The sequence below is a fragment of the Oncorhynchus mykiss genome, chromosome 22 (assembly GCF_057628025.1).
Source record: "Oncorhynchus mykiss isolate SJ-2025 chromosome 22, ASM5762802v1, whole genome shotgun sequence".
Classification (NCBI taxonomy): domain Eukaryota; kingdom Metazoa; phylum Chordata; class Actinopteri; order Salmoniformes; family Salmonidae; genus Oncorhynchus; species Oncorhynchus mykiss.
Genome location: NC_143043.1, coordinates 42,758,017 through 42,774,124, shown reverse-complemented (window position 1 = coordinate 42,774,124; position 16,108 = coordinate 42,758,017). Strand labels below are relative to the sequence as shown.

At 43.4% G+C, this 16,108-nt stretch overlaps 1 pseudogene; it reads left to right on the top strand.

The window, feature by feature from the left end:
* LOC149972865 (uncharacterized) overlaps positions 1-16,108 on the top strand; it is a 22,412-nt pseudogene extending 6,304 nt beyond the window's left edge.

Here is a 16,108-nt window from a genome sequence, read left to right as displayed (position 1 = left end):
TACCATTCCACGTGTTCCACTCGAGCCATTACCCCAAACCCGTCCTCCCCAATTAAGGAGCCACCAACCTCCTGTGGATGTCACATTGTAACAGGAAATTCCTATTTTTGAGACTAAAATAAGCTATTTGAGGCCTTGGCGTTTGGGACAACACAAAGTTTTTTCTTTGGATTATATGCAGATTTTTGTATTATTTCATGAAACAAAACTAATGATGAAATGCGGTCTATTAGCTGGATTTAAATACGAGTGAGTAGAATACAGGAACATACGTAGGTACAGTGCCTTGCGAAAGTATTCGGCCCCCATGAACTTTGCGACCTTTTGCCACATTTCAGGCTTCAAACATAAAGATATAAAACTGTATTTTTTTGTGAAGAATCAACAACAAGTGGGACACAATCATGAAGTGGAACGACATTTATTGGATATTTCAAACTTTTTTAACAAATCAAAAACTGAAAAATTGGGCGTGCAAAATTATTCAGCCCCTTTACTTTCAGTGCAGCAAACTCTCTCCAGAAGTTCAGTGAGGATCTCTGAATGATCCAATGTTGACCTAAATGACTAATGATGATAAATACAATCCACCTGTGTGTAATCAAGTCTCCGTATAAATGCACCTGCACTGTGATAGTCTCAGAGGTCCGTTAAAAGCGCAGAGAGCATCATGAAGAACAAGGAACACACCAGGCATGTCCGAGATACTGTTGTGAAGAAGTTTAAAGCCGGATTTGGATACAAAAAGATTTCCCAAGCTTTAAACATCCCAAGGAGCACTGTGCAAGCGATAATATTGAAATGGAAGGAGTATCAGACCACTGCAAATCTACCACCTGGCCGTCCCTCTAAACTTTCAGCTCATACAAGGAGAAGACTGATCAGAGATGCAGCCAAGAGGCCCATGATCACTCTGGATGAACTGCAGAGATCTACAGCTGAGGTGGGAGACTCTGTCCATAGGACAACAATCAGTCGTATATTGCACAAATCTGGCCTTTATGGAAGAGTGGCAAGAAGAAAGCCATTTCTTAAAACCTGTTAGATCTACCCCCCCCTTTTTTGAAAATTCTGTTAAAAATCGCGCAACTTTTCAGCGTCCTGCTACTCATGCCAGGAATATAGTATATGCATATGATTAGTATGTGTGGATAGAAAACACTCTGAAGTTTATAAAACTGGTTAAATCACGGCTGTGACTATAACAGAGCGTGTGTTTCATTGAAAAACGCAAGAAAAACTGCTCTCTGAAAGCAAAAAATAATTTCCATAAGTCACTTCCACCAGTTGTTAAAGGACAACAGAATTTAATGGAAATTTGCCTGCACTTCATACAAATTCCGCACGATGGCGCCATTGTACTAATTTTCAATCGAATTAATTGTTGGAAAATCCATCTGTCTGACCCCAAGTTTTCCAGTCTTCACCCGGATGCAGTTCAAGGAGAGATCAGATTGCATTGTTTTTGAAGTGAGGACCTATTGAAGAGACATCGCCCTGTAATCGTTTTGATAGATTATAAACGTTTACTAATACCTAAAGTTGGATTACAAAAGGATTTCGAAGTGTTTTGTGAAAGTTTATCGTCGACTTTTTTAATTTTAAAAAATTACGCAGCGTTTAAAAACGATGAATTTTTCTGAATGACACTACTTCAATACAAAGCTATTTTGGGTATATATGGACCGATTTAAACGAAAAAAAGACCCAATAGTGATGTTTATGGGGCATATAGGAGTGCCAAGAAAGAAGCTCGTCTAAGGTAATGAATGTTTTATATTTTATTTCTGCGTTTTGGGTAGCGCCGTCTATCGCAAAATCTGTTGTTTACGTGTCGAGCTGGCATTTTGGGGGGTGCATGCTATCAGATAATAGCTTCTGATGCTTTCGCCGAAAAGCATTTTAAAAATCTGACTTGCTGGCTAGGTTCACAACGAGTGTAGCTTTAATTTAATACCCTGCTTGTGAATTTTGATCAAGGTTTGAGTTTTAACGAGTACATTTAGCATTTAGCGTAGCGCATTTGCATTTCCAGGTGCCTACTTGGGACATGTGCGTCTCAAGTAGATTCAAGAAGTTAAAGATATCCATAAAAAGTGTCGTTTAAAGTTTTCCACAAGCCACCTGGGAGACACACCAAACATGTGGAAGAAGGTGCTCTGGTCAGATGAAACCAAAATTGAACTTTTTGGCAACAATGCAAAACGTTATGTTTGGCGTAAAAGCAACACAGCTGAACACACCATCCCCACTGTCAAACATGGTGGTGGCAGCATCATGGTTTGGGCCTGCTTTTCTTCAGCAGGGACAGGGAAGATGGTTAAAATTGATGGGAAGATGGATGGAGCCAAATACAGGACCATTCTGGAAGAAAACCTGATGGAGTCTGCAAAAGACCTGAGACTGGGACGGAGATTTGTCTTCCAACAAGACAATGATCCAAAACATGAAGCAAAATCTACAATGGAATGGTTAAAAAATAAACCTATCCAGGTGTTAGAATGGCCAAGTCAAAGTCCAGACCTGAATCCAATCGAGAATCTGTGGAAAGAACTGAAAACTGCTGTTCACAAATGCTCTCCATCCAACCTCACTGAGCTCGAGCTGTTTTGCAAGGAGGAATGGGAAAAAATGTCAGTCTCTCGATGTGCAAAACTGATAGAGAGATACCCCAACTTACAGCTGTAATCGCAGCAAAAGGTGGAGCTACAAAGTATTAACTTAAGGGGGCTGAATAATTTTGCACGCCCAATTTTTCAGTTTTTGATTTGTTAAAAAAGTTTGAAATATCCAATAAATGTCGTTCCACTTCATGATTGTGTCCCACTTGTTGTTGATTCTTCACAAAAAAATACAGTTTTATATCTTTATGTTTGAAGCCTGAAATGTGGCAAAAAGTAGCAAAGTTCAAGGGGGCCGAATACTTTCGCAAGGCACTGTAGAGAGAGTGAGATGTTGATCTTCACATGAACCCCCTGATTAGACCCAATCCTGATCTCTCTCAAGGAGCTGTCACACTGCCCTTAATCCTGTATTGCACAACATACTTTACCTAGTGGACACACAGACACACACCAGACTCTTCAACCTCAGGAGGCCTTCACAGTGGTCTACAGGAACACCATCAAGAGCATACTGTTGGACTGCATTACAGCCTGGTACGGCCACTCCACCACCGCTGATTGCAAGGCTGCTGAATAGCTGCGACTAGGCAGTTTCCTGCTCCCCCTCCTGTAAATATGAAATACCTGTCGGTCAAACAACCAAACTGGCTTTACTAGCACTTTCAGTTCCAGATCTAGTTCTTGTACCGTTTCCACCTATATTTTTGCTGATTAAAGTAAAAGCACACTGTACATCAAGATTCCCCAAATGGCAGCATGCCACCCCCCCCCAAAAAAGTTTTTCTTAGCAAAAAATATACACTGCTCAAAAAAATAAATGGAACACTTAAACAACACTCCAAGTCAAACTCCAAGTAACTCCAAGTCAATCACACTTCTGTGAAATTAAACTGCCAACACTGATTGACAATAAATTTCACATGCTGTTGTGCAAATGGAATAGACAACAGGTGGAAATTATAGGCAATTAGCAAGACACCCCCAATAAAGGAGTGGTTCTGCAGGTGATAACCACAGACCACTTCTCAGTTCCTATGCTTCCTGGCTGATGTTTTGGTCACTTTTGAATGCTGGCGGTGCTTTCACTCTAATGGTAGCATGAGACGGAGTCTACTCCCCACACAACTGGCTCAGGTAGTGCAGCTTATCCAGGATGGCACATCAATGCGAGCTGTGGCAAGAAGGTTTGCTGTGTCTGTCAGTGTAGTGTCCAGAGCATGGAGGCGCTACCAGGAGACAGGCCAGTACATCAGGAGACGTGGAGGAGGCCGTAGGAGGGCAACAACCCAGCAGCAGGACCGCAACCTCCGCTTTTGTGCAAGGAGGAGCAGGAGGAGCACTGCCAGAGACCTGCAAAATTACCTCCAGCAGGCCAAAAATGTGCATGTGTCTGCTCAAACGGTCAGAAACAGACGCCATGAGGGTGGTATGAGGGTCCAACGTCCACAGGTGGGGGTTGTGCTTACAGCCCAACACCGTGCAGGACGTTTGGCATTTGCCAGAGAACACCAAGATTGGCAAATTCACCACTGTCGCCCTGTGCTCTTCACAGATGAGGTTTTTCACACTGAACACATGTGACAGACGTGACAGTCTGGAGACGCCGTGGAGAACGTTCTGCTGCCTGCAACATCCTCCAGCATGACCGGTTTGGCGGTGGGTCAGTCATGGTGTGGGGTGGCATTTCTTTGGGGGGCCGCACAGCCCTCCATGTGCTCGCCAGAGGTAGCCTGACTACCATTAGGTACCGAGATGAGATCCTCAGACCCCTTGTGAGACCATATGCTGGTGCGGTTGGCCCTGGGTTCCTCCTAATGCAAGACAACGCTAGACCTCATGTGGCTGGAGTGTGTCAGCAGTTCCTGCAAGAGGAAGGCATTGATACTATGGACTGGCCCGCCCGTTCCCCAGACCTGAATCCAATTGAGCACATCTGGGACATCATGTCGCTCCATCCACCAACGCTAAGTTGCACCACAGACTGTCCAGGAGCATGCCCAGGCGTTGTAGGGAGGTCATACAGGCACGTGGAGGCCACACACACTACTGAGCCTCATTTTGACTTGTTTTAAGGACATTACATCAAAGTTGGATCAGCCTGTAATGTGGTTTTCCACTTTCATTTTGAGGATGTCTCCAAATCCAGACCTCCATGGGTTGATAAATTTGATTTCCATTGATATTTTTTATGTGATTTTGTTGTCAGCACATTCAACTATGTCAAGAAATAAGTATTTAATAAGAATATTTCATTCATTCAGATCTAGGATGTGTTATTTTAGTGTTCCCTTTATTTTTTTGAGCAGTGTATATAAATCCTTTTTTTTTTTAATATAAATACAGTTGAAGTCGGAACTTCACATACACTTAGGTTGGAGTCATTAAAACTAATTTTTCAAACTATAGTTTTGGAAAGTCGATTAGGACATCTACTTTGTGCATGACACAAATAATTTTTCCAACAATTGTTTACAGACAGATTATATCACTTATAATTCACTGTATCACAATTCCAGTGGGTCAGAAGTTTACATACAAGAAGTTGACTGTGCCTTTAAACAGCTTGGAAAATTCCAGAAAATGATGTCATGGCTTTAGAAGCTTCTGATAATTGACATTATTTGAGTCAATTGCAGGTGTACCTGTGGATGTATTTCAAGGACTACCTTCAAACTCAGTGCCTCTTTGCTTGACATCATGGGGAAATCAAAATAAAAAATGTAGACCACAAGTCTGGTTCATCCTTGGGAGCAATTTCCAAATGCCTGAAGGTACCACATTCATCTATACAAACAATAGTATGCAGGTATAAACACCATGGGACCACCCAGCCGTCATACCGCTCATGAAAGAGACGCGTTCTGTTTAATGTACATTGGTGCGAAAAGTGCTAATCAATCCCAGAACAACGGCAAGGGACCTTGTGAAGATCCTGGAGGAAACAGGTACAAAAGTATCTATATCCACAGTAAAATGAGTCTTATATCGACATAACCTGAAATGCCGCTCAGCAAGGAAGAAGCCACTGCTCCAAAACCACCATAAAAAAGCCAGACTACGGTTTGCAACTGCACATGGAGAAATGTCCTCTGGTCTGATGAAACAAAAATAGAACTTTTTGGTCATAATGAGCATCGTTATGTTTGGAGGAAAAAGGAGGAGGCTTGCAAGTTGAAGAACACCATCCCAACTTTCCCAACCAATTTTGTGAAGTGGCTGGTGCACTTCACAAAATAGATGGCATCATGAGGGAGGAAAATTATGGGGATATATTGAAGCAACATCTCAAGACATCAGTCAGGAAGTTCAAGCTTGGTCGCAAATGGGTCTTCCAAATGGACAATGACCCCAAGCATACATCCAAAGTTGTGGCAAAATGGCTGAAGGACAACAAAGTCAAGGTATTGGAGTGGCCATCACCAAGCCCTGACCTCAATCCCATAGAAAATTTGTGGGCAGAACTGAAAAAGCGTGTGCGAGCAAGGAGGCCTACACCAGCTCTGTCAGGAGAAATGGGCCAAAATTCACCCAATTTATTGTGGGAAGCTTGTGAAAGGCTACCCAAAATGTTTGACCCAAGTTAAACCATTTAAAGGCAATGCTACCAAATACTAATTGAGTGTATGTAAACTTCTGACCCACTGGGAATGTGATAAAATTAAAAAAAAGCTGAAATAAATCCTTCTCTCTACTATTTTTCTGGCAATTCACATTCTTAAAAATTCCCTGTCTTAGGTCAGTTAGGATCACCACTTTATTTTAAGAATGTGAAATGTCAGAATAATAGTAGAGAGAAGGATTTATTTCAGCTTTTAATTTTTTAGAGAACATTTTTAGAAAACCTCAATTATATTTTTTAACTTGAAATTTGATGACTTCTCCTAGAGTGACCCCAAAATTAGAAAAAGTTAACCATCGCCTTTGTTCATATTTTCATGAAAGCTGTACACCACCAGGGTACAAAGATTGTCTTAGGGTCATTTTGACCCAGCAGTTATAAAATAATTTACACACCGCAAAAACCACAAAGACACACACGCACGCACACACGCACGCACGCACGCACGCACGCACACACACACACACACACACACACACACACACACACACACACACACACACACACACACACACACACACACACACACACACACACACACACACACACACACACACACACACTCACACACATTCACACACACACACAATGAGAAATTGAGATTGAACTCAGCCAGCAGCTCCTGAAGAGGAAGATCACCATGGTTGGCACAGTTAGAAAGAACAAGCCTGAGCTCCCCCCTGTACTAATCTCAACAAGGGGGAGAGAGGCCTTCTCATCAAAGTTTGCCTTCACCTCCACCATCACTCTAGTTTCTTACCTCCCAAAGAGCGCACTGCACAAAACAGCCATCATCCTGGACTACAACCAAAACTAAGGAGGCGTGGACAACCTGGACAAGGTGATTGTAACTTACAGCTGCAGGAGGATGACTGCCCGCTGGCCCCACATTGCCTTTGTGATATGGAACAAGATCAACCCTACCTGGATGCCTTATAAGCGGAACAAGAGGAGGGTGTTCCTGGAACAGCTGGGAAAGGCATTTGCAACCCCACACATTCAAAGAAGGGAGCGCCTCCCCCGCACAGCAGCCTCTGCAGCGCTTCTGAAAGCTGTTCAGGGGGCTGAATCTTGTCCTGATCCACCTGAGGCTGCATTCATCTGCACTGTCCATGGACACACACTGCATACTGTCCTACATGTGCTAATTAGAGTTGATTTATTTATTTTCTTCAGGTTTTTGTTTTGTATCTATTATCTTATTTTATTCTTATTTCTTATTGTTGTTTATACACCTTGTGGGTGGGGGCAATGGTTCAAAAAAATGGGAGAAGACTAGTATTTTGTAGATGAATTCCTCATTGTACAGTATATAAGAATTTATCACTATGCTGCCAAAAAAGTTCAAGACTGTTATTGTTTCCCTTCAATAAAATGCAGGTTTGTGATGAATGACAGGTTGATTCTTCACGCAAAATAGATTTGGGTGTTAAAATTCAATCAAGCAGCTTCATTTTAGGGCTTTAGTGAAGGCGGTCATTTTTTACCCTTAAGACAAGGGAGTTTACAGAATGTTAAAGACTACACACGAGTTAAACCACATCAGGAGACCACTTGAGGTCTGGGAAAAATCTAATAATTATTTAATTCAAGTGTGCAGGCACCTAGCACTTGATTAGCTGTATTTTTGTAGCGTACGCATGAGATGGCGTATGCCAAAGAAATGGCCCCTGGATTGACGTAAATAACCACGGTATCATTCTGACAGGTTGACTATTTTGTAGCTAGTTAACGTTTAATGGGTTGTTTAACATTTAATAAGCCATTCCATCTACCAGAAGACAGTTAGACCTATCATTAGCATCGCTATATTTTTCCTGTTCCTTAATTGTTCGAAACCTGGACGTTTTACTTCCTGTTATGAGGCATGTCTTACCTTGTTTCAAAGTAGCCTATAGACAAAATCCCACCATAGAAACGTGGAGGCAATTATTTTTACAAGGACTTACTCATGTGTTCTCCTGTTCTATTGGTTTTCTTTCAACTTTTCGTATTGTCTAGCACCCAAAGGCATTATCCTAATAATATTAGCAAACCATAATAGTTGTTGAATCTTTAAATCCCCTCTCTTTCTAAGTAGAATTACATATCTGTCCCTGAAACCCTCGTGCATGTGTGGTGCTCATTTTAGAACGGTGTTTTCCCGCAAATAGAATTTTGGAATCATCACACATAGACCTACTGCCGTGTGTACATTGGTGTGAATAAAATGTGAATAAACAAGAATTTAGCAACCTTTTAAGCTAAACGTTCCAATCAGCCCTATTAATTGATACGGCATATACCTCCACGACACTACTTTGATACATATCAGTGGGGATTAAGAATTGAGTATATGCAATGCCCACTGAAAAATAAATGGGTACACGGAGTATACCCCCAACTATACCACTGCAGTTAGGCCTATGTCATAGATCCCCTATGCATCAGGGGTGATCCAGATGGATATTGTGCCTTACCAACGTGGGTTTCAAAATGCAATGAACAACTTGGCTGGTAAATCAACGGGAATCGCTTCAAAATGTTCAAAACACACTATTCAAAGTAATAAGCACAAGAAGGATGCTTCCTCTTACAACACCAATCTCATAACCAATGGAATGCATGTTCACTTTTTAACTTGAGCTAGGCCATTTTAATACAAAATAAATAATATTATGTCCAACCCATTTAGAGTATGTAGTTTGGAGAATCGGGATGCAACGTAGGCCTAACTCCGTACGTTTACAGGTCTGTGTTTGACCTGGTGAATGTCACCCGTTTCCAGGAGCTGACCCCAAGCTGCTGGGTTGGTACTTATCCCTGCCTGTAGAGGACAGGAAGTTTATACAAAGTACAGCAGGGACCAGGAAATGTATTACAAATGTATTACAGAGCAACACAAGAACGAAAGCTCCCACTTGTGTCATTATATTCTAAACAGTTGTATAGAATCCCTACCTAGTGATACCAAATGACTGTAAAATATTAATTCTATTGACATAGCCTACTTACTATAGACTCAGTAAAACTGAGCAACGGATTAGTTGTCCTTCCCCTCAACTTTCTTCTCCACAGAGGAAGGAGTATTCCATCAGCTTCTGCAGAGGCATCCTGCTCTGGAAGTAGCCAGACAACTGGTTTATGTGAAACGTAATGGCTCTGCTTGAGTTATGGCTCTGCTTGACTTTGAACTATTTTCTGTTTTAACCCAGGTTTAATTATCCTTAAGGAAGAATAGCCTACATACCATACTCACGTTACTCTGTATATTTCACTCAATTAATAATTTTCTTATACTTTTATAACAGTTTATATTTGATAACATTTATCAAATATAAACTGTGGGAGGAGAGGAGGAGGAGGGGGAGAAGGAGGGGGAGGAGTAGTAGTAGGAGGAGGAGGTGGAGTAGGAGGGAGAAGAGGAGGAGGAGGATGGGAGGAGGAGGAGTAGGAGGAGGAGGGGGAGGAGACGAGGAGGAGGGGAAGGAGTAGTAGGAGGAGGAGGGGAGGAGGAGGAAGAGGGGAGGAGGAGGTGGAGTAGGAGGCAGAGGAGGAGGGGAGGAGGAGGAGTAGTTGTAGGAGGAGGGGGAGGAGGAGGAGGAGAGGGGGGGAGGAAGAGGAGGGTAGGAGAAGAAGGATTAGTATGAGGAGGAGGATAGGGAGGCGGAGGGGGAGACGAAGCAGGAGGAGTAGACAGTAGTCGTGGAAGGAGTAGGAGAGGGAGGAGGAGGAGGTGTAGTTGTAGGAGGAGGAGGAGTAGTAGACAGTAGTAGTAGAAGAGGAGAGGAAGTAGGAGGTGGAGTAGACAGTAGGAGGAGGGGGAGGAGAAGGTGTAGGAGGGAGAGGACGAAGAGGAAGAGGAGTAGACAGTAGGAGGAGGAGGAGCCGGAGTAGTAGTAGTAGACAGTAGTAGTAGAAAGTATTAGTAGTAGTAGTAGTAGAAGACAGTAGTCGTAGACAGTAGTAGAAGTAGTAGTAGTAGTAGTAGTAGCAGTAGTAGTAGCGGTAGTAGTAGTAGCGGTAGTAGTAGTAGCGGTAGTAGTGGTAGTAGTAGTAGCGGTAGTAGTAGTAGCGGTAGCAGTAGTAGTAGTTGTAGTAGTAATAATATACAGTAGTAGTAGTAATAGACAGTAGTAGGAGTAGTTGTCATAGTAGTGGTAGTAGTAGCAGTAGTAATAGTAGTGGTAGTTGCAGTAGTAGTAGTTGTAGTAGTAGTAGTAGTAGTAGCAGTAGTAGTAGAAGTAGTAGTAGTAGTAGCAGTAGAAGTAGTAGTAGTAGTAGTAGTAGACAGTAGTAGTAGAAGTAGTAATAGTAGTAGTAGCGGTAGAAATAGTAGTAGTAGTAACAGTAATAGACAGTAGTAGTACTAGTAGTAGTAATAGACAGTAGTGGTAGAAGTAGTAGTAGTGCTAGTAGTAGTAGTAGATGGTAGTAGTAGTAGAAGTAGTAGTAGTAGTAGTAGACATTAGTAGTAGAAGTAGTAGTTGTAGTAGCAGGAGTAGTTGTAGTAGTAGTGGTAGTAGTAGACAGTAGTAGTTGTAGTAGCAGTAGAAGTTGTAGTAGTAGTGGTAGTAGTAGACAGTAGTAGTTGTAGTAGCAGTAGAAGTAGTAGTAGAAGTAGTAGCAGTAGACAGTAGTAGTTGTAGTAATAGACAGTAGTAGTAGTAGTAGTAGTAGTAGACAGTAGTAGGTGTGGTAGCAGTAGAAGTAGTAGTAGAAGTAGTAGTAGTTGTAGTAGCGGTAGTAGTACTAGTAGTAGGAGGAGGAGGAGGACTTCATTAATCCCACGAAGGGACATTGATTTCATCACAACAGCATCAAAGTTGTTTTGCTTCAGCTTCATTGTTTCTTTATTTTGATACAACCATGTTATTTTGTTCCTCTTCCCAACAACATGAAAGAAGATCTAAATCTGTTCAACTGTTCAGGGCACGGAGGAGTCCAGACAGTCTACCACCAGGTGGCAGCAGGAACAGTGCCGCAGTTCAGGGCCTGTCAGCCTCAGCAGCCCTTCACTACCCCAGCAGTGGGCTGTCTAGTCAGCCTACAGGACAGCTTCCAGTCAGCCTGTGGTGATACCAGTGGCGGCCATATTGGAGCCACAGAGGATTCTCCAGGCCGACAGGACGGGCACTGCACCTAGGTCCAGCTGCTGTCTCAGCTGTGGGAGGAAGGAGGGTGGCAGGATGGCAACAGCAGTAGTTTGGTGGTGTGTAAGGACCCGTCAGCTCAGGCTAGCTTCTCTCTGGATATGGAGCTGGAGATGCAGAGCCTGTCTGCCATCCATGACCAATGAGTCCATGGTCATCTCCATGTCCATGCACGACCAGACGGCAGACTTCCCCATGTTGGACCAGGAGACTCCTCCAGAGAACTTTAGTTTCAACAGCACTAGGATGGACCGCACTGAGTGTAACAACAGGGGTGCAACTTTGGTTTTCGAAGTGGGGAGACATTATTATTATTATAAAAATGTGTGTCAGATAAACACTCCAAACAGCCTCCCCGACCTCTCTGAGGAGTACGCATGGTCCTAAAGCACACCAGTGCCTTGTTTGTATCACATTCCATTGATAAAACCTGGGGGGGACCCATCCCCAGTGAAAGTTGCACCACTGTGTAACAACACCACCAACACCAGCATCAACACCAGCCAGTCAGCGGAGCCGGACTGTGACGACTCACTGTCACTCGTGGTCACCAAGGGAAGCACTGGGCAGCCCATAGGAGCAGAGGAGGCGGCGCCACCTGAAGGCAGTATAGTGTCTTCCTGCACAGGAGACTGCAGCGAGTACTGTGATTGGATTTACTACAACTGCCCTGGGATCCTAGCTCATGAGGAGGAGGCCTCGAGGTACGAGCCAGCAAATAACAATGTTAACTATCACAGTGTTATGGATTAGGATGGGATTGTTCTCATGTATGAAGCAAGTAAATGAGGGGACACCTGATTCAAACGAGACACCCCCACTAGGCGAAACCAAGATGGATCAGTCTCAGTGCACACCAGACTCCACCAGAAGGTGTCGAAGGTCCTGAAGGTGGACGACAGAGAGATGAGACAGGTCCTGTCGGGTACCCCGCGACCAGCTCAGACTCCTGTCTGTCGACTCACAGAAGATCACCTCGGGGACCATCTACATCCACCCTACAGTTGAGCATCCTCTGGTACCCCTCCTTCCTCTCAGTACATTTAGGGTTGTACTATGCAGTCAGATAATTGACGAGTCTTTGGGAAATGCTCTGTCTGGGTAGGTATATTAATGAATTAAAGAATGAATGGATGAATAAATAAATAAATGAATCGAGTTGGCTGTTGTTGAAATTTTATTATTTTTATCCTCCAGTGCCTCAGATAGGAGATCCCAGTAGTTTCAGGTAGGGGATATTCGCGTAGAGGACGTCAGTATAGGTGGTGAAGAAGAGGGAGAGTTAAACAGACTGGTGTCCCAGTCTCTTTCATCGGTTCTTAGGACAGGAGGGTCCTATAGGGGGAAAGGTCCAGTGGTCCACCCGGAGACTGAGGGAAGCAGGTCTGGGAAGGCAGTCATCCTCCTCCCAAAGCAGCCTGTGGCCAACCGGGGGGCCAGGTAACGAGACCTATTCACTCATCCATGGACATGTTGAATGAATGAACATGCAATGCGTTGCACTATGGTGTTCCAGAGTGTTCTCAGAGCTGGTTCAGATCCACCTGGATTTACTAACTCTCACACTCAACAGGTGGAACCAAAGACCACAACTCCAGCGAGGCATGGTACACGGCAGCGGAGGACCTTGGGCCTGAAGGTGGGGCACTGAAGGAAGGAGGTCTGGCTGTGGTCTTGGAGGAGGGTGAAAATGGCAAGTATTTGGGTAGTGGAAAAAGCTGCATGACGGACAGAAGATTTTCCATACACAGATGTTTGAGTTTCAAGTGTTTCAAAGTGCATCGTTTGGGATTGGGTCGTAGTTCAGTATTTGAATATAGCTGAATTTGATGTTTCGCTAACACTACCTATCGGTAGGTACATAAGGATAACACATTCATAACACATTCATAACACAAACACAACACGTTCATAAGAAGTGTTTAAACATTCATTTATATTTTCCTTTAGGAGACATTAGGGAAAAGGAGAAGGATCAGAGCTCCTTCCTATGCCTACCCTGTGATGTAACGGAGGTAAGCCTCAGTATGAGACGATGTCTCTTACTCAATTAATATTTTCTCAATTCCTTGAGACTGTTTTGGAGAAGGTCCAAGGTCCCTCCCCTTTGGCCTTCTTCTCCAATTCTGTTTTAAAGGAAGCAAGGAGATAGGATGTGAGGAATCAAGTAAAGAATGGAATTGGGAAAGTGTGAGTAATGTGGCCACCAGAGAGCAGAAGATCCTAATAAAAGTTCACTGTCTGTCCAATTTTACAGGGAGAAGTAATGCTCTGGTTTGAGAACTATCAGGCAGCAACAATCTCAGTGTAGACTGAAACTACATACAGTGCCTTGCGAAAGTATTCGGCCCCCTTGAACTTTGCGACCTTTTGCCACATTTCAGGCTTCAAACATAAAGATATAAAACTGTATTTTTTTTGTGAAGAATCAACAACAAGTGGGTCACAATCATGAAGTGGAACGAAATTTATTGGATATTTCAAACTTTTTTAACAAATCAAAAACTGAAAAATTGGGCGTGCAAAATTATTCAGCCCCTTTACTTTCAGTGCAGCAAACTCTCTCCAGAAGTTCAGTGAGGATCTCTGAATGATCCAATGTTGACCTAAATGACTAATGATGATAAATACAATCCACCTGTGTGTAATCACGTCTCCGTATAAATGCACCTGCACTGTGATAGTCTCAGAGGTCCGTCAAAAGCGCAGAGAGCATCATGAAGAACAAGGAACACACCAGGCAGGTCCGAGATACTGTTGTGAAGAAGTTTAAAGCCGGATTTGGATACAAAAAGATTTCCCAAGCTTTAAACATCCCAAGGAGCACTGTGCAAGCGATAATATTGAAATGGAAGGAGTATCAGACCACTGCAAATCTACCAAGACCTGGCCGTCCCTCTAAACTTTCAGCTCATACAAGGAGAAGACTGATCAGAGATGCAGCCAATAGGCCCATGATCACTCTGGATGAACTGCAGAGATCTACAGCTGAGGTGGGAGACTCTGTCCATAGGACAACAATCAATCGTATATTGCACAAATCTGGCCTTTATGGAAGAGTGGCAAGAAGAAAGCCATTTCTTAAAGATATCCATAAAAAGTGTTGTTTAAAGTTTGCCACAAGCCACCTGGGAGACACACCAAACATGTGGAAGAAGGTGCTCTGGTCAGATGAAACCAAAATTGAACTTTTTGGCAACAATGCAAAACGTTATGTTTGGCGTAAAAGCAACACAGCTCATCACCCTGAACACACCATCCCCACTGTCAAACATGGTGGTGGCAGCATCATGGTTTGGGCCTGCTTTTCTTCAGCAGGGACAGGGAAGATGGTTAAAATTGATGGGAAGATGGATGGAGCCAAATACAGGACCATTCTGGAAGAAAACCTGATGGAGTCTGCAAAAGACCTGAGACTGGGACGGAGATTTGTCTTCCAACAAGACAATGATCCAAAACATGAAGCAAAATCTACAATGGAATGGTTCAAAAATAAACATATCCAGGTGTTAGAATGGCCAAGTCAAAGTCCAGACCTGAATCCAATCGAGAATCTGTGGAAAGAACTTAAAACTGCTGTTCACAAATGCTCTCCATCCAACCTCACTGAGCTTGAGCTGTTTTGCAAGGAGGAATGAGAAAAAATTTCAGTCTCTCGATGTGCAAAACTGATAGAGACATACCCCAAGCGACTTACAGCTGTAATCGCAGCAAAAGGTGGCGCTACAAAGTATTAACTTAAGGGGGCTGAATAATTTTGCACGCCCAATTTTTCAGTTTTTGATTTGTTAAAAAAGTTTGAAATATCCAATAAATGTCGTTCCACTTCATGATTGTGTCCCACTTGTTGTTGATTCTTCACAAAAAAATACAGTTTTATATCTTTATGTTTGAAGCCTGAAATGTGGCAAAAGGTCGCAAAGTTCAAGGGGGCCGAATACTTTCGCAAGGCACTGTAACTGTTGTTACACAAAGATGTCAACATAATTACAACTAGATCAATAGCAGAAAGACTTTTGTATTCACAAGGGCTTTAACCCTCCACAAGAACGAATGGATTACATGTCAATGTTTTCACCTACGTTCTCTGTTCCTGTCAGAGTTGCCAAAGTGACCATGAGTGGTCCAAAGGTGGCTGAGAGTGCAGTGCGTGAGATGGACGGGTACAGTATGCCGGGACAAACTGTGCATGTCGTTCACATCCACTGACCCAGCAACACTGGGAGCCAGGGTCAGAGTCAGGACCAGGGGGCAAACCCAACAGCAGCAGTCAGGTTCCACAGCCAGCACAAAGACAGGGCTATCTGGAGACGCCCCAGGCCCCCAAGACTACAAGACAACACCTAGACTACAAGACAACACCTAGACTACCACTTGACTGAAGGTTAGGGGGACAGGACTCTTCCTACCAATGGTAGAACGTTTCTCTACAGTTTTGTTATTGTTTTGGTTTGTAATCAGGGATTGTAGATATAAATATGATTTGTTTTCAATATGTTGCAATGCGTGGATTGCTCCCAAATTGTTTTGCCCATAATCCTTGTCTCTCTCCCATGTCTTTGATCTCTGCTCTCATCTGGCGTTTCTCTCTCCAGCCCCTGCAGCTCAGCATCCAAAAGAGGACAACCATAGGCAGCTTCAATACGCTGATGGCCGCGCTGTCAGAGCGCCACCCCGAGGTGGGGAAGCAGAAGATTGTAGACGCACTGCTGGAGCTGAGGGCCAAGCAGTAG